Source organism: Bos javanicus, chromosome 1 (genome assembly GCF_032452875.1).
Source record: "Bos javanicus breed banteng chromosome 1, ARS-OSU_banteng_1.0, whole genome shotgun sequence".
Lineage (NCBI taxonomy): Eukaryota > Metazoa > Chordata > Mammalia > Artiodactyla > Bovidae > Bos > Bos javanicus.
Window position 1 is genome coordinate 34,082,055 of NC_083868.1, and position 25,142 is coordinate 34,107,196.

The 25,142-nt window shown below is 35.2% G+C and overlaps 1 protein-coding gene across 5 annotated transcripts in view; it reads left to right on the top strand.

Moving 5' to 3' along the window:
- The window catches only part of CADM2 (cell adhesion molecule 2), a 1,278,284-nt gene that overhangs the window by 943,615 nt on the left and 309,527 nt on the right, over nt 1-25,142 (top strand). The window lies entirely within an intron of this gene.

Here is a 25,142-nt window from a genome sequence, read left to right on the forward strand (position 1 = left end):
TAAAAGGATTTCTAGGTAATAGAGGCTTGCTTTATCCTAGACCAACCAAATTTAGTAAGTGGAAGTTTTATTTCACCAGGGTGTGGGAAGAATGTAAACTACTGCAAAGCAACAGATGGAAAAGTGTAAAGTTGAGTTGCTTTATTTGTTTTTTAATTACTACAAATATATTACTGGCTTGGCAGTACTCACTTAGAGACAAAGGGAGGTGGAAAAACAATAATGGACAGGGATATATATATATATAAACTGAAGCATTTTCTTGGTAGCACAGAGTTCAGTAAATTAGCATCAGGTTGATACTGTCACATAATTTGCTGGTAGGAGTACAACAGAGCAGCTTGTAAGAACAGATGAGCCAGGGCACAAATAAAGCAATGAACATAAATCAGAGAAACTTAATTTAGCATTGGACATCTAGATGGTGGTCAGTGAGCTGATCATTATTACCATACTGCCATGCACAGAGGAGACTCAAAAAATATTTGTTGATGGTAATTATAAACTCAGAAAGAAACATGACTAGCATTTCCCACCCCCATTTAGGCTATCTTGGTCCCGGAAGCATTTAGATGTTTATTGTGATTAGTCAAAGGTGCTTTGCGGAGAACAGTTTTGATGATTATCTGGACTGTAAGGTATTTCAAAATATCATGTGTTTCATTTGAAAACAGAGGCAAATTTATTTATGCAGTTTATTTATTTCCAGCAGAATGTCTTATCAGTGTGTGTTTCTGATGATTCAATATTTAGTTTGGTTTTATTTGAAAAAGAGGTTTATGTATACAATCCATTGAATTTAGAGATAAATATTGCTAAATATGAGTGAGACTTTCAATGTAGCAATAGTCTTACCTAGGATTAATTTCTTTGACTACTATGTTGCCAATTTAACTTATCAATCTCACATTAATTCCTCATTTTTTTGTCCACTGCAAGTTTCAATGTTCTTACTTGACTGTTGAAAATTTTGCCCATGTGTTTCTTTATTTTGCCAAAAAAAAAAAAGAGAAAAAATATAAATATCATTTTAATTCATGATCCTGAGCATGAAAAGAGTAGAGTAGAGGTCACAAAAGCTAAAATAAATCATTTATATATGGTAAACTCAAACCTAATTAAATTTACATTAATAATAATAAATAAAGAGCACTATTAAATATGTAGCTCAGCCTATCTGGGACAGATTCTCAGTAGCTGTTCGACTTGAAACTCAAACAAAGGCTGTTTTCATTTTTTTTTTAAGTCTAGAAAAACAATAACAATTGCATCAATTACAATAAATGCTCTGACTTATCTTTTTCATTATTATTAGAAATTTTTATCTGAATATAAAGGCATTGTTTGAATTCCTCTTTTACAGTTGTTCATTCCTGCCTAACTCTCTTCTTCATTATCCCAACTTTCCTCAAGTACAACCATTGAAAATTCAAGTAAGGAAAAAAAAAAAAAAGAAACATAAAATTTAAACCGTTTGATTGTGGTGAAATACATTTTACTGCAATACCACACAACACAGTAAAGTAACTTACCCTATTTTATAAGCAATCGTAATCACTCTTACATGTACATTTAGAAATACTGATCTCTAGAATTTTTCTGGTCTCTATTCTATTATTGTAGATGGCAATTAATTGTGGCATCAAGGAAGGGATAAATAGGTAAGTGGAAGGATTTGTATTCTGTTTATTCATAAGTTCACATAACACTTCTGATTATATTCCACTGCTGCTACTGCTAAGTCAGTTCAGTAGGGTCCGACTCTGTGCGACCCCACAGACGGCAGCCCACCAGGCTCCGCCATCCCTGGGTAGCCATGACTATATCTGCATGTCTATACTTGCAAGAGAATCCCAAAATATGGTGTTTATACTGGGAGTCACATGCCGAGATAAAGCTGGAGAAGGAAATGCAGATATTGAGAAACGATTAGCAGTCTCTACCACATATATTGCCTTGGGAATATTGTGTCCTCCCTTGACTTTGATGTTTGTTTTCTAGTTTTTAAACAGCAGAATTACAAACTCTTTTTCCCATGGATTTTCTCCAAACTCTATTATAAATATTTCCCATGAGAATAAAAGATTTATGGTAAATAAATGTACATGGTAAATATAAAAACTTTAAAAATAACATATAGATTTATGAGAAAGCGACCCAAATACTTCTTTTCTGAGTGTGTTACTGTTTCATAAAATATTATAAAGACCTTTTGTGATTTATACTAGAGTGTTTTTTCATAATTTCATTTTTATAAAAGAATCATCCATATATAATGTCAGATTTGTGAGAAATACAAAGTTTTCTGAACTCTCACTGCTCTGAAAGAAATGCTTTTCTAAAAATAAAACGTACATGTTGGGAAAATGTTCAAATCAACGTGCTAGTAGTTATGTTCAAAATTCCATTACTGTTAATGAGATTTGCAGGCATAACTTGCACTGCAAGTTTCTCTGAAATTTTTCCCAGCTGTGTCCTTAAAAGATGCCTACTTCTTCTTTTCCTTCTTTTTTAATTCATTTTATCAGAGCAGTTGCTTTTCAGTTTATCCATTTGTGTGTCAGTGGCATTTATCCTACATAAAATGTTGGACTTAAATGTAAAAGAAAAATACAGTGTATGTCCACTACATGTATATGAGTCACAAACGATTCATTGACGTGAACTTTAGCACCTTAGCATAGTTCTGGTATGGAACTACTGCATAATTCATTATAAAAGAACATGAAGCAGTCAGAAGTCAGTATTCATTCAGGGATGCGCTAAAATATTAGCAGCACAAGGAAATATGCTTTTTCTATACATAATTTACACAGAGCAGCTGATACATTTTATGGTTCCTAATAGAGTTATTTTGGTCCCTTTACAGTTTTTTGGAAATATTTAAAAAGTAATAAATTAAGAGAAAGTATATTAAAACCAATTTTCATGGCATATCTTATTATTTTCTGTTTTGTATGCATTTCCTTTGAAGGCATTTAGTAGTGATTAAATTCATATTTCTTAAAAATATTTTTTAAATGTGTGATATAGTCACACGATCTAAAATGCAAAACTGTAAAAGGTATATAGTCTTTAAGATTTGTTAACATGATTTTTAGCTCATCATCTTTTTCTTATACCACATGGACTTGCTACTTCCTAAGAAAGAGAAAACTGATTTATATCATTCACAAGTCCTGCTGGCAATATTTTATATTATCGGAGTTCATGCCTTTGGCCATTATTTTAACTTGATTCTTTACAAAGCAGGAGCAAAAGTAGGAACAAGAATCACCTACAGAAACATTTGCAAAACACATCTCACCACTACCACCTTCCCAAACTCTGCCTTACTGAGCAACACGTTTTTATCATAATTAGACATTTTGTGTTCTTTTGGTTTGGCTGGGAACTTATTTTCTAGAAACTCTAAAACATGTTTATATTTTCCTTATAAAAAAATAATTACCACATCCTTAAAAGGCAAAATATATATAATTTTTCTCCAAGTGTTAGTCGAAACACAACCAAAGTAAAAGCAATTCGTTCTATGAATAAAAACTGTTAATCCTATAAAATAAAATCTTGCAGGAAAGACATTATGTTAGTAACAGCATAATGAGTTCAGCAACATCATTTTACTATCTTCCATACATATCAGGTTTCTAGTTCTAATGAACTCTGCTCTCAAGGAAATTAACATCTTCAGTGCCCTTATGATGATCACTGAAATATAAGTCAAACAATGGACAGTATTCTATATGGCCAGATAAGAATCTGAAATGAATGAATGAAATGAAGTCACTCAGTCGTGTCCAACTCTTTGACATCCCATGAATGGTTGTTAAATAAATTAAATATTAGATAAAAGCAATGCACTAAGAATTTAAATTATATATCCTAGTAGAAAGGAACAATAACATTTCCCCAATGGTGGAATTCTCCAGGAAAGGACTCTGAGAGGATTCTGAGATAGAGATTTGCATGCGAAAGAAGCAGGATTGGCCAGAAGTCAAAGTTGAAATGCAGTCACAGCAAGTCTCAGCTGATCCATCCAGGGGCATAGAGCTAGGATGACTTTTAAAAGTTGTCCTTTTTGTAGTCCTTCATGTGCTCGTGGTTGCGGGGTGTGTGTGTGACATCGGTGAGTTAGCTTCTTTTGACTGAAGACAATTCCAATCAAATGACTCAGTTGAGAGTTGCTCAGTTATCCAGTTGGTGGGGAACAAGTGCCTCAGGCGTGATGTGGGATCTGGTGTGTGTGTTAGTGTCTCAGTCTTGTCCGACTCTTTGTGACTCCATGGACTATAGCCCATCAGACCCTTCTATCCATGGGATTCTCCAGGCAAGAATACTGGAGTAGATTGCCATTTCCTTCTCCAGGGGATCTGGGATCTGGGGGATGCCCATCAGTATCTGTTCTCCCTAGCTTACTTTGAGATAGGGAGATGTTGAGCTTCTCTGGTAGCTCAGATGGTAAAGTATCTGCTGGCACTTCAGGAGACCCAGGTTCAATCCTTGAATTGGAAAGATTCCCTGGAGAAAGGAATGTCTATCCACTATAGTATTCTTGCCTGGAGAATTCCATGAATAGAGGAATCTGGTGGGCCATGAAGTGGCAGTGTCGGACACCACTGAGCAACTAACACAGGGAGTTGTGAGTGAATAACCTCTGTTTTGAAGAATTACACAGTGAAAGGAGGAAGGCTTCTTGATTTGGGTTGGAAAGATTGTTCAAATAACTAGTGTATAATTTAAAATTTTAACACTGGAAATCCTTTACATGTGCCAGTGAACCCAGGAACAAGTAATAGATGGTGGAAGAAAAAAGTTGTAGTCCAGTAGGAAACCCAACTTCATAAAGCAGATAGGTAGGAAAGTCTGTGACAAATGAAAAAAGAATCTGGTTAATAAACAAGAGATGCCCTGAAGGCCCTTCACCATTTGGCACCAACTATATATCTTCTTCACTGTTGCTTTTTTGACACCACTCCAAATTTTTTCTTAAGCACTCATTATTTACTGGAATGAACACTAATTTCACAAACAAGATATTTCTCGTGCTGCATTTCTACCTCCTTTTCTCCATTTCAAGTCCTCCCATCCTTCAAGTCCTATCTCATTCCACATTTTCCCCCAAGCCTTCACTAGAATCCTCCCTTCTTGAAACTCTCCTCCATTTCCTAGTCATTGAGTGCATGTTCCTGTCTCTTTTTCTTATCCTTTCCTCTCATGTCCTTGACTTTGATTTTTTTATTTCTTTCTTTCTATAGATTCATAATCTACACATCAGACAGGAGAATAGCAGTGTCTATCCAAAACTTTTCTTCAAAGAGCTTTACATTTGTTTTCTCTGTCCACACCTCTATCTTCTTTGCTGATGTTTCTTGGTGATCTTAGTCACTACGCCCTTTTTCACAACTATTATCTTTTGCCTTCCTTTCTCTACTATACATTATCTGACTTGTCTTGCAAGAATTCTGTCCTCCTTTATTATATTTTAGTAAGCATATTCTATGATTATGTAATTTTGATATAAATAGAGGGAAGTAACAAAAGAATAAAACAATTTTATCATCTAAGGATATCTGTTATCATTATGTTGTTACTGTTGTTTCAGTAGCTAAGTCATATCCAACTCTTTAAAACCCCATGGACTGCAGCACACCAGGCTTCCTTGTCCTTCATTATCTCCCAGTTTGTCCAAGTTCACGTCCATTGAGTTGGTGATGCTATCTAATCATTTCATTCTCTGCTGCCCTTTTCTCCTTTTGCTGTCAATCTTTCCCAGAATCAGGGTCTTTTCCAATGAATTGGCTCTTCTCACCAGGTGGCCAAAGTATTAGAGCTTCAGCTTCAGCATGGGTCCTTACAGTGAATATTCAGGATTGATTTCCTTTAGGATTGACTGGATTGATCTCCTTGCTGTCCAAGGGTCTCTCAAGAGTCTCCTTCAGCAACATAGTTTGAAAGCATCAGTTCTTCAGTGCTCAGCCATCTTTATGCTCCAACTCTCATATCTGTACATGACTACTGGAAAAATCATAGCTTTAACTATATGGATCTTTGTCAGCAAAGTGATTTCTTTGCTTTTTAATACACTGTATAATCATTATGTTAGCATGTTTCTTTTCCTCTTTCTGCATTATGTTAAAAATTCAATCCCAATTTTATGCCTAATTTGTATTTTTAGGCTAAATTATTTAATTATTTTTCGTATACTAAAAGTGCTTGTGAATGTCATTTTTCTATAAGAAAATAAAAGTGTTTGGAGATACATTATACAGTATTCCATTCTATTCTGAAATATAATTTAAAATGAAATAATAAGTAATAGGATTGAAAAATTCAGGTAATCAGTAAAAAGTATTAATGATTATCAGTAATAAATGGAGTCATCAAAAGATAGGAAGTTTGAAACTACAAATAGAAAGACATCATGAATAAGCATGCTGTGTATAAGGAAAAAGTAGATAATTTGTTAAGCAGCTAGATTATAGCTTAATAGGAACAAAAATAAATGACTTTATATACATAAAATTGAGCAAGACAATCTGTGCTCAAAGTCAAATCTTTAGTACCAATAGGTACTTGTTATACAACCAAACCTAAATTTAGCATTTGAAAGACTTAACTACTTAATGAGGATTGTTTTCCTGTGTGACTTGCTTATTTGGTTCCATATTCCTTATTCATTGAAAGACTTATCAAAGCACCACAAATAGGGTCATTTCCAGAAAGAAATGTGAAAATGACTCTTGTTCCTCTTAAACAATTTGCAAGCCCAGAAATGATTAATAATAATTCCTTACATTTGTATAACAAAAGTGTTATAAAATCACTTTCATATTAATTATCGCCTTTTATGCTCACAACAAAACTGTGAAGCAGGGTATTATAATTATTCTGTTTACAAATGGATAAACCAATGTCAGAGAAGTTAAATGATTTACTGAAGGTGGCACTGTTAGCAAAGGGCATCCAAACCTTAACCCGATTCATTTTGTTGTTGTTGTTGTTGTTGTTGTTATTATTATTATGTTTCTCTACTAATGTTAGGGAGGTGAGCTTTGTTGAGTTGACAAAAATATCATATTTTTCTAATAAAGAAATTTTAATCTTAAATTCTTTATACCAATTTCCTTCTTGGTTGTTGGTATATGTCCTGGGATATAGGAAATAATATATTACTAAACTCATAAATCGGAGAAGGCAATGGCACCCCACTCCAGTACTCTTGCCTGGAAAATCCCATGGATGGAGGGGCCTGGTGGGCTGTAGCCCATGGGGTCGCTAGGAGTCAGACACGACTGAGCAACTTCACTTTCACTTCTCACTTTCATGCATTGGAGAATGAAATGGCAACCCACTCCAATGTTCTTGCCTGGAGAATCCCAGGGACGGGGGAGCCTGGTGGGCTGCCGTCTATGGGGTTGCATAGAGTCGGACATGACTGAAGCAACTTAACAGCAGCAGCAGCAAACTCATAAATGAAGTACATTAGTGTGTATGAAATTTTTCTCTGAAACAAAGCTGTTATACTTTTGTCTTCTGGCAATTACTACTGAAAATAAGTCATAATCCCCCTGCCTCTTCTGAGAATTACCCAGTTGGATGATGCTAGAGTTTTAAAATATATTCTTAAAATATTAAACATTTCTAGTATCTGACTAGATCTGACTAGATACTAGAGTGTTCATTAATGTTGCCTATGAGGCAATAAAGACATTCAGTCTTCAGATATGTGTATTTCTATTTCAGGATTATTTTAATCTTCACAGCCCCAATTATGCTTAACTGTCCTTCAGATTTTTCCAAAAGTTGAGTCCTAAACCTATCTACCGTATCTATCATCTTCTTTCCCACTGTTTTAATTCAGTTGTCACATTATTTCTACATTCTTGGAATCTTTTAATTTTTCTTCTAATTCTTTTATTTTGGTTTCTAGTATTAAGATGCTGTTGATTACCTTTAAGTCAGATTTTAGTTCTTCAGTTGCTTTTTAAATTTTCTTTGCAATTCTTTCTTATTTTATATATTTTCTTTCCATCCTATGGTTTTGATTTTTCATGTCACCCTATTTATCATTCTTCTGTTTCATTGAGACCATCTTCCTTGTTTTCTATTGAGTATGTTGCTAAAATTTTTCATCTATGGAGGAGTTACTATTCATGGTAAGACACTATCTATGCTTTTGCTTTGTTCATTCATTCATGAATAGGAAATTTTATCCAATGTGTGCTTTGTGCTTTCCATTAGAGTTCTCAGATTGCCTTTGATTCCATTTTCTTTCGGCATGAATATTGGATGAATATCCTTTTTATCCAAATAAGAAGGGAAAAGATATACACAGTTCCTGAACCGGTTGATGCTATCTAGTTGGCATATAAGTATTAATACATGAGACCTGTTAGGTTAAGATGTGGTCTTCTTCAACTCCTATCGTATTTTTGCTTGATACTCTGAATGTTGGAAGTACTATTATGTATTAATAGTGCATAATAATAAGGGACATTTCTGAATTGTGTCTCATCGTGAAGTCGCTCAGTCGTGTCCAACTCGTCGTCACCCCATGGACTGTAGCCCACCAGGCTCCTCCATCCATGGAATTTTCTAGGCAAGAGTCTATTTTATTTTAAAATTTCCTTCCTGATTTTGCAAGCAACTACCAATTCTCCATCTAACCAGCTGTATAAATATTGTACCTAGAGTATATATCTTGTTGCCATGGTAAACATACAAGTTATTGTCCAAAAAGGGAAGGTCTGAGAGTGAAAAGGCCTCTATTAATATCCATGCCAGGGAACCAACATGTACTAGAATTATCCCAGGCAAACTGGGAAGTATATTCACCATAATTCTAGGGTGTTTCAGTTGGATATAGAAGAAGAGACACTACTCTAAGAATGAAGTAGCTAGGTTCTGTTAGTACTCTGTGACATGAAATGGGAGTTGCCATGTAGTAGAAGAATGGACACTAAGTATTCAGTGTCTCAAACACTGTACTTTGGGAGCAAAAAAACTCTTTGGAAGTTTCAGTTTTGTAATTCTAGAAGTTTGCTCCTATAATTGCATAAGATTGGAAGCTAGCAATTAATTATCTCAGTTCAGTTTTCTTAACCTGGTAATTCATAGATGTTTTCCTGGAATGCTTGTGATATATTGATGAGTCCCACTGTCCAGTTTTACCTTGAGTATTCATTGTGTATGTGTGTGGTTCTGTAATTAATTTTTGGTATGATGAAAGAAATTGAATTCAGCTGTGCCAGCAAGATTTTATATAAATTTCGGTTTCTGCTTCATTAAGTTTGGTAATATCATTATGTGTTAAAATCTACTCCATACTTGATGTATTACATTTACATGTGTTCCTTTTTTCCCATAATTTTTGCTGTAGATTAGCAATTCTTAGAGAATATGGAGCAACTAATGGATTCAATAAATATTTATATGTATATTCATTCTATATAAATATTTATATATTTAGCATATCATATTTTTTACTTGCTTGGAAATTCAACCCTCTACTCCAATAAATAGGTGTCAAATGTTTTACTGCTAGTAACAAAGTATGTACCTTAAAGTGAAAATTCACTAAGTATCATATTTAGTTCTGTTAGTGGCCACCTTTAATATAATGTTTTAAATATATTATCTGATTCATCTTGATGTACTCTTAACTTCTTAATGGCTGACTGTGTTAATGCTGAGCATGAGCCAGTAGGGCACTGCTTTCAATGTATAAATAACCTGGATGGCTGCTCCAAAGGTACTTAGTGAAAAGATTAAAGTCTGCTTAAGCAAGAGAGCTTTCAAAATGTAAAATCATGATCTAGCTCGAAATCATATGCTTAATTGTATACTAAACTGCATCCATGCCTATTTTTGTTGATGAGAAGGAATGACCGTTTCAGAGTAGCCCCAATATTAGTTTTTTGTCAATAAATTTGTTGTAGCTGGTGGGACTATGATGACCTCTTATTTCATCAACTGATATGTAATCTTCTCTGTAGCAGATGTCACTTCTTCCAGGAGAAAAGGGCAACTTACAACGCGACCTTGTAGCACTTCCACTTTCCCCCAAACCTGAAAGTGGCATTACAGAAACAGTCTTAACACTTGCATGCACAGAAAAGCCTCTGGCCTCATTTCAAAACAAATTAGAAGAAGATAGTCCCACTTGCCTTTCCCTCTTTATTCCTGTTGCCTCCAGAAGTCTCACCAAAAATAAAACATATAAGACATTGGTAGTAGATCTCTGTGGTTTAAAAAGTGGTCAAAACAGATGTTATTTTTAGGATCCTAAACTGATATGTCTTTTTTAGTCTTTCACATTTAGTTCTTTTATTAAAAATAGTTTTATGTAATGCAAGGTATACAGTCTTAAATTTTTTTATTACATTGATTATAATTTATTATTGTCCGGAGGATTATGCATCTTTTTTTGTTTTCAGTGCTTCTTTCTTGTATAGCTTCTATGATTATTCATCAGTTAAAATTTATACTTACTCATTTACCATGAGATAGCTCATTAACAAGTGGTTTTCAGGTGATGTGGATATAAATAATCACTGAGGTAAATAAATCTATTTAATATGTTATTTAAACCCTTAAATCCTCATTATTGATAAGTGAAACATAAGATGAGAGCTGTTTAGTATTTGACTAATATGCCATAGTAACTGGTTTCATTCAAGGTCACAAGAGAAAAATTGTGTTTGTGGCTTGCTTTTTCTTCTTCTTATTTTTTCTTTTCTTGTCTTTTCCTAACTTGGAGAAACCAGTATTTAGCCAAACTTCTTGGCCAAGTTGTTAACATAATCAAAACAATCACTATTAAATTTTAACATGCATATTTTAAAATTATCTTAGTTCCTAGATTGAAAATTATTTCTAGATATCTACATGCTATGGAAACTAGGAGGTTATTTATAAACACATATATAGTATATTGTATATTATATTTAAGTAAATCATCTTCCAGTTTCCATGTATATGTGTATGAGGATATATGTGTATGAATGTGTATGTATATACATATAAACTGTTTTTCTGGTCCAGATAATACTGTTATACCATTGATTATTATAAAAGTTATGTAAAAATACTTTACTAGGACAATGCTGTATGTTCTGTGCTTAATCTTTTCTTCTAGATGTTTTATATATAAATTTGATATTTCACATGTTATTAAGAACTGCATCTTTATTTCATTTTAGTAGACAACAATGCTTGGTTTTGCTTGATTTTCTCCTATTTAAAAAAAAAAAAAAAAGCAGTATTTTGTGACATCTACATTGCAGTGCCCAGACTACAATGAAAAGAAGAGGGAGAGAGGAAACAAAAAAAGTAGCAACTAGCTTTGTTTGATATTTTGCTGTTAGAACATAAAATATTGATGGCTCAATTAAAAATATGAGTTCAAATGAAAAGCACTTGCTTACTGGAAATTTATATGTGATTCATAAAAAAGACAGCTTTTCTACAGCCTCTTTCAATGGGATGTTGTAGAAAGAGGATACTGAACAGGGAAGCTGGGAACTCGGGCTTCAGCCAGCTCTCCCAGTAACTAGTTGTGCCATGGTGGCAATCACTGTGCCTCTGGAGGCCTTAGTGTTCTCGTTTGGAATATGACAAAATAAAACTGCACAATCTCTAATGTCACTGCCAGATGAAATCCCAATGTTGTGTGCTTATTTGGAAAAGAGACTAAGGTTTCAAGTTATCTTCACACTGTTGTACAAACCACTAAAATTGAAGCTCCAAATATAATAATTTTATACAGTAGTAAGATGAAATATGAAGACTGTTTTATGATTGTTGTTCTGGAAATATGTGAAAATCACAGCCAGGTAAAAGTAGCAAGAGTATGGCAGATAATAGGAAACATATCTGGAGTATCTTTTCTGATTCTTTGTTTGCTACTGCTACTGCTACTGCTGCTAAGTCATGTCAGTCCTGTCCAACTGTGCGACCCCATAGATGGCAGCCCACCAGGCTCCCCCGTCCCTGGGATTCTCCAGGCAAGAACACTGGAGTGGGTTGCCATTTCCTTCTCCAATGCATGAAAGTGAAAAGTGAAAGTGAAGTTGCTCAGTCATGTCTGACTCAGCGACCCCATGAACTGAAGCCTACCAGGCTCCTCCATCCATGGGATTTTCCAGGCAAGAGTACTGGAGTGGGGTGCCATTGCCTTCTCTACTAAATGATATTATTCCCTTCTTGTCGATACTCTCATTCAAAACCAGCAAATGGCTTTCCACTCCTCTAAATCTAGGCATGTTTTTCCATACACTTTGATAATTTGTTGCATAGCAAGGGCAGGGATACAGTGTTCTTAATTTTGCAGTGAAGTAAAGTACTGTTTGGGCTTCAGGTCTGTGATAAATGTGCTCCATTATAGATGTCATTTACAATATGTTCCTCTATGGCTCTGCTAACCCTTTTCTCATACAGAGTAAGACAGTCCTGTTATTTTTATGAATTAGAAAACAATAATTCTTCTAGTGAAGGTGTGTGAGCCCTGAAAGTGAGCACTTTATCAATCTAAATTAGACCCTAAACATTTTGTTCAGTGAAGCATAGATTACAGTTCATTGGTTCAGTAACATTAAATAATTATCATGTTAGAATAATAGCACTTCCTGAACTTCTTAAACTCATTGGTCAGTCCATGAATCAATCCATATCGTTTTTTAGAGAAGTGGGGTAAAAATTAATGCTTATATGGATACATTAAAAACATGGTTTATAAAGCACTGTAAGTTATTTGAGTAAAATATATATCTGCCTGAATTTTTCATACTTATATTTTTAGTCTGGCCTCAGATTTGGATTCTACACTTACATGTTACATGCTTTTAAATATTATGTATATTTTTGAAGGAAAGGTTTGGGGAAAATGAAGAAGAGAGGTAGATGAGAATGAACAAAAGAATCAAAAAGGGCTCCTCCTTGTCCAGTAAATATTCAAAAGAATTGGAGAACGGGTCAGAAATTTATGCCATGCTGATAGAATTATGTCCTAAAAGCATTTTTTTCTCCAAAATGAAATGTCTCTTTCTTCATGTTCCATCTATCTGGATAGTGGATCTATAATGAGCTGAAGAAGGGATTTTGATCTTTCCTAAGAGTGTTTTGTCAATGATCAGAAAGAACTAGTTCAATTTCTTTCCAAGTTGAACCAGAAAGTCAAAAATCAAGAAAGGTGAAGTTTTTCAGCAAAGGGGTAGTAAATGCACTAAACCTTTACAAGTTGGTATAGTATTGCATTTTATTTTTTGGTATATGTGTAAAATGTATTGATAAAAGGATCTGTGCACCTCTGACAGTATTGGAGGCAAGTGGAAATATCATGGTGAGAGAATGAAGTTGAGGTTAGCAGGATCATTCCTAACCAAAGCATATATAAAACATAAAACAAGTTGGACCAGTTTTAAACCTGTGCAAGTAAAGCGCGTATATTCATATGGAAAAAGAGAAATTTCATAGTGTTAACTGAACTTTTTTCTTCACTAAATCTCTTTCCAATCATTTTTGGTTTGATATTTTGCCTTTGTTAAAATTTTCTTTACTTTATTTAAATCTATATTTAAGTGATATATGCTATCTTTGTCTCATATGAATATGTGCTTATCTAAGGAAAATTAATGGAATACCTAAGTTTTAAAATTTAAACCATGAATGCAGACACAGATTTTCTTTCAGAAACAAAGGACATTGTATATTTCTAATTCAGTTTCCTATCTTGTAGTACTGGTGACCAAGTTGATACTTAGCAACTAAGTATAGCCCCAGGTATATTTACCTACATTTTCCCCGCTTTGGTGTCCAGTGGACTGGCATTTGTTGTTGTTTAGTCACTAAGCCATGTCTGACTCTTCGGTGACTCCATGGAATGTAGTCCACCAGACTCCTCTGTCCTTGGGATTTTCTAGGCAAGAATACTGGAGTGGGTTGCTAGTTCCTTCTCTAGGCTATCTTCCCAAATGAGAGATTGAACCATGGCTCCTGCATAGGCAGATTCTTTACCACTGAGCCACCAGGGTAGCCAATTTTTTTTTTTTTTTTGGTCATACTGCCCAATATGCAGATCTTAGTTCCCCAACCAGGGATCAAACCCACGTTCCTTTCATTGGAAGCATGACGTCTTAACCTCTGGACCACCAGGGAAGGGACCGCTGGCATATCCAGTGGATAAATAAGAAACTTAGTTTAAGAGAGGAGGATACTTAGGCAGACCTTAAAATACAAGGTGCTATTGAATGTCAACAAGTATCTACCTGCATTCCACTTCTATCTTGTCTAGTGTGTACATACATGCTTAGGTTATCATGGACTGTAGCCCACAAGGCTTTTCTGTCCTTGGGATTTTCCAGGCAAGAATACTGGAGTGGGTTGCCAGTTCCTTCTCAAGGGTATCTTCCTGATGCAGGGATAGAACACACATCTCCTGCATCCCTGGTATTGCAGGTGGATTCTTTACTGTTGAGTCATTGGGGAAGTCATCTTGGTCTAGTCTAGATTCCAGATTTTCATTTTTCTCTTACTTTTTATGAGTGTAGTCTTTATTGTTTGGCAGTTGAGGTCTCCTTTTGATCTATTTTCATTCCCAGTTTTATTCATTCTTCATCCCAAATTTTCATCTTTTTGTTTTCATCTGAACATGTGCTGTTTGCATTGGATGAGTCTCTCATAAATATATTTATTAGGCAATGCTATGACACATAGACCCCAGGTTGTAGGATGACTTAAACACGTATTCAAGGTATTTTTGTGTGTGTGTTCAGTTATTGATCTAAGCTGAGTGTTCCTGATCTGAGATGTGGTCCTTCTCAAAAAGGTTGAGAGAAACAGAAGAAACTGGCCACCAAGGGCTTTGTCATCTTCTAAAAAAAAAAAAAAGAAACCTCTTAGATTGTCATCCCAGTCAGCTGCAAGGAGAAAGGGGAGAAGGAGAGGAGAACACGGCAGAATGCTGTAAGACTTTCTAGTGTATCAAGCCCACAAAATAATTCCATTGGTCACGATTCTTTGCTATTTACCCATTTGGTCACATTTAATTGAAAACTAGGACGGGCAATGCAGTCCTCTATAAGAACAGAAAGGGAGGAAGAACATTAATTTCTCTGCATAAGAAATGACACAAAGTGCTACTTTTAGTCCACTTAATTCTGTCAAAAAAAACCTATATCCCAAATCTATATTTTCAGATGAGAAAAATGATCATTAAAGTCTTTTGTTTCTGTATTCAATATAGCAATATATTTTTTAACTATATGCTTATGTGTTAATTACTTCAGTTCAGTTCAGTCGCTTAGTCACGTCTGACTCTTTGCGACCCCATGAACCACAGCACACCAGGCCTCCCTGTCCATCACTAACTCCAGAAGTCTACCTAAACCCATGTCCATCAGGTCGGTGGTGTCATCCAACAATCTCATCCTCTGTCATCCCCTTCTCCTCCTGCCCTCAATCTTTCCCAACATCAGGGTCTTTTCCAATGAGTCAGCTCTTCGCATCAGGTGGCCAAAATATTGGAGTTTCAGCTTCATCATCAGTCCTTTCAGTGAACACCCAGGACTAATTGGCTTTAGGATGGACTGGTTGGATCTCTTTGTAGTCCAAGGGACTCTCAAGAGTCTTCCCCAACACCACAGTTCAAAAGCATCAATTCTTCTGCGCTCAGCTTTCTTTATAGTCCAACTCTCACATCCATACATGACTACTGGAAAAACCATAGCCTTGACTGATGGACCTTTGTTGACAAAGTAATGTCTCTGCTTTTTAATAAGCTGTCTACGTTGGTCATAACTTTCCTTCCAAGGAGTAAGCATCTTTTAATTTCATGGCTGTTATCACCATCTGCAGTGATTTTGGAGCCCCCCCAAATAAAATCAGCTACTGTTTCCACTGTTTCCCCATCTATTTGCCATGAAGTGATGGGATCGGATGCCATGATATTAGTTTTCTTAATGTTGAGCTTTAAGCCAGTTTTTTTCACTCTCCTCTTTCACTTTAAACAAGAGATTCTTTAGTTCTTCTTCACTTTCTGCCATAAAGGTAGTGTCATCTGCATATCTGAGGTTATTGATTTCTCCCAGCAATCTTGATTCCAGCTTGTGTTTCTTCCAGTCCAGCGTTTATCATGATGTACTCTGCATATAAGTTAAATAAGCAGGGTGACAATATACAGTCTTGACGTATTCCTTTTCCTATTTGGAACCAGTCTGTTTTTCCATTTCTGGTTCTAACTGTTGCTTCCTGACCTTCATACAGGTTTCTCAAGAGGCAGATCAGGTGGTCTGGTAGTCCCATCTCCTTCAGAATTGTCCACAGTTTATTGTGATCCACACAGTCAAAGGCTTTGGCATAATTAATAAAGCAGAAATAGGTGTTTTTCTGAAACTCTCTTGCTTTTGGAATTTAATTAGCAATTCACTTTTTGTATCCAACTGTATTGTTTTCAGGTACATTTATGTATGAGATTTGTCCAGTCATATAGAATATCTTTCAGAAAAAGACTGGAGACTGCTGCGTATGGGTTTAATGTTCTTGATTTTCTCATACTTTAAGTTAAATGAATGCTAGGATCCATTTTGATATTGATCATTTTGATACCTAACATTAAATAAGATGCATTGTTCATGGTAAGCACTAAAATGATATGTATGAATATGTATCAAATGCACAAAATACTAAAAGTTGATATGCAGTTTAAGTGATAGCTATATTATTAACATCAATAAACTGGATATTTCCCTTTTAAAGGAATGATGTTATACCTAGCCAAAAAAAGCATTGCATTAGTTTCTGAGGTGATAATTCTTGTTTTGAAAGTTACCTTGTATTTGTGGAACCTGTCTTTGATTATCCTTGGTATGTAGCTTTTGCAGTCTCATTACATTCTTTGTCTGTGTTTATCAGCCTTACACCACTCTTTTTCTTACATCTTTTTACCTTCTCCAAAAAAGAGAAAGAAATTTTATGTCTCTATTTGAAAATATATCAGAGAATCTATTAATAAGAACAAACTTGATAGATATTGCCTATCAACAAACAAATGTATAGTCTCCTAGTTTAGATGGACAAAAGAAAATATCATTCAGTTGATTTTATATGCATACGGATGTTTTAAATTAATGTGAGTAGCCTGAAGACATTTTATACAGTGTCATTCATGGTGAAATTTCTTGTCAAAGAAAGAAGAAATTAATAACAGAAAAGCAACTATTTTCACTAGTTTAAAGAAGATCTTATAAAACATTTATATATGTTCATATGGATACCATATAAAAAACAGCATATACGAAGATTCATTTTAATGTAATGATACTGAGGAAATGATTTTCACTTTTAGAAACAGCTCTGATGTATATTTTATTTAATGCCCATTCTTTGTTACCTTCAGTTGCAAAAATAACACCTTTATGAAACATTTGTACCAATCTTTTGAAACCAGATAGGTTACTGATTTTTTCGTACTATGAAAAAGTAAAGTTTTCTTTAAAACTTCATTTTTAATCTTTATTTTCCTGAAAGACAACGAAGACTGCTATTCTAATAGATCATCTTATTAAAGTCAGACATATAATCATGTGATACAGTAACTTTGGATTACCTTAGAAACTACTGTCAGGACTAAGAAGACTATGAAAAACCTTGGAAAGTAGCTGAGCTGAATAGTTTAAATTTGATAGTCAGTAGGGCTTCCCTGGTGGCTTTGATGTAAACAATATGCCTGCAATGAGGAAACCCTGGTTCTGTCCCTGGGTCAGGACGGTCCTCTGGAGAAGGGAATGGCAACCTACTCCAGTATTCTTGCCTAGAGAATGCCATGGACAGAGGAGCCTGGCAGGCTACACAGTCCATGGGAGTCACAAAGAGTTGGGCATGATTGAGAGACTAACACCCAACAGGCCTACCAGCCTTAGTATTATAAATCTTCATGGTATTCAAAAATGATTTAAAAAGCTTCTATTCAATTTTTCTGCATGTTTTGCTAAATTATTACCATTCAATTGAACTTTGAAAATATATTATGTACACACATATAATTTTATACATGCACCTAAGCACAGATACACACTCCCATAACAATGAAGATAAATCCTTCACTATAGAAATTCCACCATGTGATTCTAATAAACCTACATCAAAACTAAGTATAAACAAACTCAAATTTAGAAATAAACAGCATGTTTAACAGTCATGTACTTACAGAGGCATCTATATAGAGCAGGGCTTCCCTAGTGGCTCAGATGGTAAAGAATATGCCCGCAAAGCAAGAGACCCAAGTTCGATCCCTGGGTTGGGAAGATCATCTGGAGAAGGGAATGGCAACCGACTATTTTTCCCTGGAGAAGTCCATGGACAGAGAACCCTGGCAGGCTACAGTCCATGGGGTCGCAAAGAGTTGGACACGACTGAGTAACTAACACAGTCTCTTTCACGCTATACAGAGCAGTAAGGAAATTTAGTGCCAAATATTGTTGAGACCCAAAACTTCAAATGCTTATTCACCAAAATTGTTTTGTAAACTTTATAATTATTTCAAATCTTAGAGAGAAGTACCTTTACATTTTTTTGAAACAATTAAAATCATCCTATATAAAAGGTTTTTCACAATATAATAGTATAATGGCATTACTACAGTTGCTATCGGTTCTATTAATTCAAGGAATAATAATATATTAGCACCTGGCTCAGGTCTTGAATACATAGTTTAAAAAATTTGCCTAGTATTCAACAGACGGGGACGATTATTTTGTAGCTTTATAAAGCTGAAAAATAAAATCCATTCAGAATGTTTTATTAAGATAATCATTTTCATTCAGAATTATATAAACTGGTTTTTCTGTTTATCTATTCTGACTTCTGTTCTTTAACGCCTAGATATTATTGCTTCCTCCAAATTCGTCTTTGTGATATAGATTCAGTGATACACTAGGTGAATTTGTCTATTACATGATTACTAGAATTTGGTCTTCCATTATTTCGGTTATATGCAGTCTGATACAATAAACTTACTCACTGACATGCAAAACGAATTATGCTCTCATTTATGAGAAAAGCATGCTCCAACACACAGTTACTATTCATATAAATCCATTCATGTCTACATGTTATTAGGTACTAAATTACCTTTAAAATAATTCAGTAATTTAAAAAGTAGAAGATTTTTATTAAAGGATTTTTAAAGCAAAAGAAGAAATGTAGTTTTAGTACAGGCAACCATTTCTAACATGAATTCACTGATCTAGAAAATTACTTTAATGCACATATCAATATACAAGCCAGTTGCTTATATTTCAGTAATTTTTTAAAAATCTATGAACTCCTTTTTGGCATGTAATGAAAATATATGAGAGCTTTTCATAGTAAAATATTAATTATGCATTCATTTTTATCTCAGTAAAATAAAAATACAAGCTTTTACTTAATTAAAAATTAGTAAATATTTTTAAATGGCAAAAGAATCACTAGGTTTACTGTAATCTTCTATATTAAAAAAATTAAATATGTTGATAGAAAAATACATCTTCCACTTTTTTATGATAAAAAGACTTGGTAGCCACTTAAGACATGAAAATAGGGACATTGCAAACTTCAGAACACAGGAGAGAAAGAAAGTCATGGGAAAAATGAGAACAAATGCTCTTTTATTAAATATCTCTACTTGGATTTCTCAAATTCATGTACAATATTAAACTCAAATAATCACTTTTATTTTTAATATTTTATAACTTCATGCCTATCATAATGTTTGCCATACAGTGGACACTGAATAAATTGGTTCTGAATGAAGAGTTGAATAGAAAATTATTTCATAAAAGACCTAGTTTGAAATTTGTATTATGTCATTCCTTGTTTACTTGTAGCTGTTCACATATTATTTATCTTAATTTATATTGATGATGACAATAATATACACGTTTATATTAATTGTACACTTTAATTATGAAGAAATATATTTTTGTGCATTACAGAATATTGCTTCAACAAAAATGGTAAATTATTTTTAACAAAATATTTGATTTCTAATATCTTATATAAACACTTTTTGGTAATTGTTTTAACTTTCTGATCATTGTGATTTTATCTATTTAACTGAAGATTTCCACATTGAAATGTAAATATGAATCACAAATAACTAGTTGTATAGTAAGTATTTGAAATCCAGACTCTATCTTTGATATGCCTAAAAGTTCTGCTAAGTAATATGATTTGATTTGATATGGTCTTTGAATCACAATTTAATTCATTCCTGTTTATTTGTTTTTCTGTTATATATCAAGTTATACATTATTTATTCATGTTTCCTTTGAAACCATCTCAAAGTCATTGCTTCTTATATTTCCAAAATGTACATAAATATGCATATATTTCTTTCTCTTTCATATACTTATGCAAATTTTTCATTTTATATTTCATCATTATCATTTTCATAAGCAAATTTTTTATGACATTCTTCCTATAACATTCCAATGTATCCATTGGATACAGTGTGTATCCAAACACATCCAAATGTATCCAGTTGCCTGGAACATATTTGCTATATTTTAAACTCATATTTTCATGGTTGACTCTTCTCTCACCTTTGCTCATATTCCTCTGCTATTCCTTGTATCTTCTAACTCTATCTCATTTCAACATGACTAATTTAAGATGAAATTTAATTTATGAAATGCCCTTCTACAATTTATGTTATTTAGTGTAAGTGTCTAAACTCAGTGTTCAGTAAGAATTTTATCTCAAAGTATCTAGCTTATAGGCAAACCAATTTTTAGAATGGTTTTATAAATGCCCCAGTCTGGGTTGAAGCCAGTCTGGGTCATGAAGAAATGCTGAAAAATCTTTGTGAAGCAAACTTTGAAATCAAAGTGGATGAACTCACCAATGTTATATCATATTCATTTTAATATGCATACCCTGTAGTTGCCTACACAGGATTGTGTGTTTCTATCATATATATAAAGAAAATCAGATAGAAGTTGTACATATGTTAGAATTGTTAGTCAGTGAGAAACTGCATTTCCTTATATTTTCTGTTAGATTTCTGTTTGTTTTTTTTTTTTTTTTTAAGATTTATTTACTTTTGGCTGTGTTGGGTCTCTGTTGCTGTGTGTAGGCTTTCTGTAGTTGTAGCAAGCATGGGGCTTCTCTTGACTGCAACACATGGGCTGCTTATTGTGGGGGCCTCTCTTGTTGAAGAGCAGGGGCTCTAGGCCTGCGAGCTCAGTAGTTGTGGCTCACAGGCCTAGTTGCTTCACGGCATGCGGAATCTTCCTAGATCAGGGATTGAACCTGTGTCCGCTGCATTCACAGGTAGACTCTCAACCACTGCACCACTAGGGAAATCCAGATTTCTTTAACGACTCATTTCTTAAGAATGAAAGGAATTAATATAATATCTGGTTAATAATGATTAGGCTGGTAAAGATGTAAATAACAAAGTAACATCTAATGGACTGATAGCATTTGACTCCCACAAGAGACTGAGCAAGTCCTACCTGCCTGCGAATGTTTGGGAGTTTCCTGTAGAGGCATGGATCAGCAGTGGCCTGCTGTGGGGACAGGAGCACTGGAAGCAGCCATCTTGGGAGGCACAGTAAGTTGGCATAAGTCCTCTTGGAGAAGGTCACCATTAGCCCTATCATAGAGACTGCAGAATCCAGGACTGGGCTGCCTAACACCAAACTACAAGGAGGGAGCACAGCCCCATCGATCAGCAGAAACATGAATTGAAGATTTACTGAGCGTGGTCTTACCCACCAGAGCAGGACCCAGTTATCCCACAGTCAGTCCCACCCATTAGGAAGCTTGCACAAGCCTCTTATCCTTACCCATCAGAAGAGAGACAGAAGAAACAAGAATTACAGGCCTATGGTCTCCAGAATGAAAACCACGATCACAGAAAACAGTGAAAATAATTGCATGGATCACAGCCTTGTATAACTCAGTGAAGTCATGGGCCATGCCATGCAGGGCCACCAAGACAAACAGGTCATGGTGGAAAGTTCTGACAAAATGTGGTTCACTGGAGAAAGCAAAGGCAAACCACTTCAATATTCTTGCCTTGAGGACCCCATGAATAATATGAAAAGGCAAAAAGATCTGAAACTGGAAGATCAGCCTCCCAGGTCAGTTAATGTCCAATATGCTACTGGGAAAGAACAGAGAAATAGCTCCCCAAAGAATGAAGAGTCTGAACCAAAGCAGAAATGACACCCAGTTGTGGAAGTATCTGGTGGTGAAAGTAATGTCTGATGCTATAAAGAACAGTATTGCATCAATTCAGTTCAGTTCAGTCGCTCAGTCATGTCCGACTCTTTGCGACCCCATGAATCGCAGCACGCCAGTCCTCCCTGTCCATCACCAACTCCCAGAGTTCACTCAGACTCACGTCCATCGAGTCAGTGATGCCATCCAGCCATCTCATCCTCTGTCGTCCCCTTTTCCTCCTGCCCCCAATCCCTCCCAGCATCAGAGTCTTTTCCAATGAGTCAACTCTTTGCATGAGGTGGCCAAAGTACTGGAGTTTCAGCTTTAGCATCATTCCTTCCAAAGAAATCCCAGGGCTGATCTCCTTCAGAATGGACTGGTTGGATCTCCTTGCAATCCAAGGGACTCTCAAGAGTCTTCTCCAGCACTACAGTTCAAAAGCATCAATTCTTCGGCACTCAGCCTTCTTCACAGTCCAACCCTCTCATCCATACATGACCACAGGAAAAACCATAGCCTTGACTAGATGGACCTTTGTTGGCAAAGTAAAAGTCTCTACTTTTGAATATGCTATCTAGGTCGGTCATAACTTTCCTTGCAAGGAGTAATTGCAAAGGAACCTAAAATATTTGGTCCATGAATCAAGGTGAAATGGATGTGGACAAACAGGAGACAGCAAAAGTGAACACTAATATTTTAGGAATCAGTGAACTAAAATGGATGGGAATGGGCAGTTTAATTCAGATGACCATTATATCTACTACTGTGGGCAAAAATCCCTTAGAAAGAATGGTGTAGCCCAGCCCTCATAGTCAACAAAAGAGTCTGAAATGCAGTACTTAGGTACAATCTCAAAAAACAACAGAATTATATTGGTTTGTTTCCAGGGCAAACAATTCAACATCATAGTCATCACAATAATCCATCTATACCCCAACCACTAATGCTGAAGAAACTGAAGTTGAATGCTTATATAAAGACCTACAAGATTTTCTATAATTAGCAACATCTATAATGAAAAGATATCCTTTTCATTATAGGGGATTGGAATGCAAAAGTAAGAAGTCAAGAGATACCTGGAGTAACCAGCAAGTTTGGCCTTGGGGTACAAAATGAAGCAGGGCAAAGGCTAATAGAGTTCTGAAAAGAAGATGCACTGGCCATAGCAAATACTCTTTTCCAAAAACAGGAGATGAATCTACACAAGGACATCACCAGATGGTCAATACTGAAATCAGATTGATTATATCCTTTGCAGCCAAAGATGAAGAAGCTCTATCAAAGTCAGCAAAAACAAGACCTGGAGCTGACTGTGGCTCAGATCTTGAGCTCCTTATTGGAAAATTCAGACTTAACTGGAAGAAAGTAAAGTAAACTATTAGATCATTCAGGTATGACCTAAATTGAATCCCTTATGATTATACAGTGGAAGTGATAAAGAGATTCAAGGGATTAGATTTGATATAGTACATGAAGAACTACAGACAGATTCATAACATTGTATAGGAAGGGGTGACCAAAGTTATCCCCAAGAAAAAGAAATGCAAGGAGGGGTGACCAAAATCACCCCCAAGAAAAAGAAATCCAAGGAGGCCAAGTTCTTGTCTGAGGAGGCTTTACAAATAGCTGAGAAAAGAAGAGAGGTGAAAAGCAAAAGATAAAGGCAAAGATATACCCAGCTGAATGCAGAGATGCAAAAAATAGCAAGGAGAGATAAGAAAGCCTTCTCAGGTGAGCAATGCAAAGATATAGAGGGAAACAATACAATAGGAAAGACTAGAGATCTCTTCAAGAACATCGGAGATACCAAGGGACTATTTCATGAGAAGATGGGTACAATAAAGGGCAAAAACTGCAAGGATTTAACAAAAGCAGAAAATATTAAGAAGAGGTTGCAAGAATAAACAGAAAAACTGTACAAAAAAAGGCCTTAATGACCTGGATAACCACGATGGTGTCATCATTCACCTAGAGCCAGACATTCTGGAGTGTGAAATCAAGTGGGCCTTAGGAAGCCTTACCAAACAATGTTAGTGGAGGTGATAGAATTCCAGCTGTGGCTATTTCAAATCCTAAAAGATGATGCTGTTAAAGTGCTGCACTCTATACGCCTACAAATTTGAAGCACTTAGCAGTGGCCACAGGACTGGAAAAGGTCAGTTTTTATTCCAATCCCAAAGAAGGGCAATGCTGAAGAATGTTCAAACTACCATACAATTGCACTCATTTCACATGGAAGCAAGGTAAATGATCAAAATTCTTCAGGCTAGGTTTCAACAATATGTGATTTGAGAATTTCCAGATGTAAAAGCTGGATTTAGAAAAGGCAGAGGAACCAGAGACCAAATTGTCAACATCTACTGCATCGTAGAAAAAGCAAGAGAATTCAAGAAAGACATCCACTTCTCCTTCATTAACTACACTAAAGATTTTCACTGTGTGGATCTCAACAAATTGTGGGAAATTTTCAAAGAGATAGGAATACCAGACCACCTGACCTGACTCCTGAGGAACCTGTATACAGGTCAATAAACAACAGTTAAAACCAGACATGGAACAAAAGACTAGTTCCAAATTAGGAAAGAAGTACATAAAGGTGGTATATTGTCTCCCTGCTCATTTAACTTATATGCAGAGTGCATTTTGTGAAATGCTGGGCTGGATGAATCACAAGCTAGAATCAAGATTGATAGGGAAATTATCAGTAAACTCAGATATGCATACGATACCACCCTAATGGCAAAAAGCAAAGAGGAACTAAAGAGCCTCTTGATGAAGGTGAAAGAAGAGAATGAAAAAGCTGGCTTAAATTTCAACATTCAAAAAACTAAGATCATGGCATCTGGTCCCATCACTTCATGTCAAATAGATGGGGGAAATTGGAAACTATCAGACTTTATTTTCTTGGCCTCCAAAATCACTGCAGTTACTGAAGC